The sequence below is a fragment of the Hibiscus syriacus genome, unplaced genomic scaffold, assembly GCF_006381635.1.
Source record: "Hibiscus syriacus cultivar Baekdansim isolate YM2019G1 unplaced genomic scaffold, ASM638163v2 tig00110890_pilon, whole genome shotgun sequence".
NCBI lineage: Eukaryota > Viridiplantae > Streptophyta > Magnoliopsida > Malvales > Malvaceae > Hibiscus > Hibiscus syriacus.
In genome coordinates this window covers 14870322-14872224 of record NW_024062900.1, presented here as the reverse complement: position 1 = coordinate 14872224, position 1903 = coordinate 14870322, and positions in this window count along the sequence as shown.

Sequence of the window (1903 nt, the reverse complement as noted above, 5' to 3'; positions counted from 1 at the left end):
CTTGTCAAATGCAAATACCACGGTAAGTAATTTTTTCTCAGTGGTGATATAGTTTAATTGTGCCTCATTCAAGGTACGACTAGCATAATATATAACATGAAAGATTTTACCTCTACGTTGCCCAAGCACAACTCCCACGACAAAATCACTTGCATCGCACATTAGTTCAAACGGTGCCGTCCAATCTGGGGGAACCACTATCGGTGTAGAGATAAGTCTTTGCTTCAGCTCTTTGAATGTGCCATGGCATTTCTGATCAAATAAAAATGGTTGGTTCTGTTGCAGCAAGGTGCACACGGGCTTGGATATTGTGGAGAAGTCCTTGATGAATCGTCTATAAAATCCAGCATGTCCAAGGAAACTCTGAATGCCCTTGACAGAAGTTGGTGGCGGTAACTTCTCGATCACCTCGATCTTGGCCTTGTCAACCTCAATGCCCTTTGCAAAAATCTTATGGCCTAGAACAATGCCTTCGACCACCATGAAGTGGTATTTTTCCCAATTCAGCACGAAATCAGCCTCCTCACATCGCTTCAGTACCTTTGCCAAATTGTCGAGGCATTTTTTAAAATCATCTCCAGAAACAGAAAAATCATCTATAAAAATTTCCAGAAAGTCCTCAACCATGTCTGAAAATATGGCTTACATGTAGCGCTAAAAAGTTTCCGGGGCATTACAGAGTCAAAAGGCATTCTTCGAAAGGCATACATGCCATAGGGACACGTGAATGTTGTATTCTCTTGGTCCTTCGATGCGATGGCAATCTGATTATACCCCGAGTATCCGTCCAAGAAACAATAAAATGCCTTGCCAGCAAATCGATCCAACATTTGATCGATGAACGACAAAGGGAAGTGATCCTTCTTGGTGGCCTTGTTGTGCTTGCGTTAGTCCATGCAAATCTGCCACCTGGTGACCGTGTGTGTAGGTATCAACTCATTATCCTCACTCGTCACCACTGTTATGTCTCCCTTCTTTGGCACGTATTGGACGGGACTCACCCAAGAACTATAAAAAATAGGGTATATTAAGCCAGCGTCAAGCCATTTGAGAATCTCCTTCATCACAACTTGCTTCATGATTGGGTTTAGTTTACGTTGCGGCTCTATGGATTTGCTGTGGCATTCTTCCAGTAGGATTTTGTGCATGCAGATTGTTGGACTTATTCCCTTGAGATCTACCATCGTCCATCCTAACACTTTCTTATGCTGTGACAAAACACTTAGCAAACTCGATTCTTGGTTAGGAGTAAGGGCAGAGGAAATAATCACAGGTAAAGTTTTGTTACTACCCAGATAAGCATATTTAAGATGTTGTGGCAAATTCTTAAGCTCTAGGGTAGGTGCATGCTGTAATGAGAGCTTAGGAGGAACAAACTCGTCAAAGTTAAGAGGTTCAAAATGCGTACTTGGGCTAGCTTTGAGGAAGCTAGCCTGTTGTTCCTCGATAGAAAAATCATTAGCCTCTCCAGCCTTTAAGTCTTCGAATAACCCCTCATCAGGTCCCAGTTGAATGAAGTTGTCCTGGAAAAATTGATCTGCTTCTTTTGTGATTACTGTATCCACTTCTAAAATGCTTTAGCATTCTTCAGAATCATCCATATACTTGAGGGATCGGAAGACATTCACAGTGACATGTTGATCGCCCACTCTCATGGTCAGCTCACCCCTCTCGCAGTCGATGAGAATACGCCCGGTAGCTAGGAAGGGTCTCCCTAAGATGATGGATGTTGTTGCATCGACCTCACAGTCCAGAATCAGAAAATCAACAGGAAAAATGAACTTGTCAACCCGCATGATGACATCTTCAATTCGCCCTTCAGGACGCAAATATGATCGATCAGCTAATTGTAAGATGATAGATGTGGGTTCTACATTTCTTATCCCAAAGTTCACGAAAATGG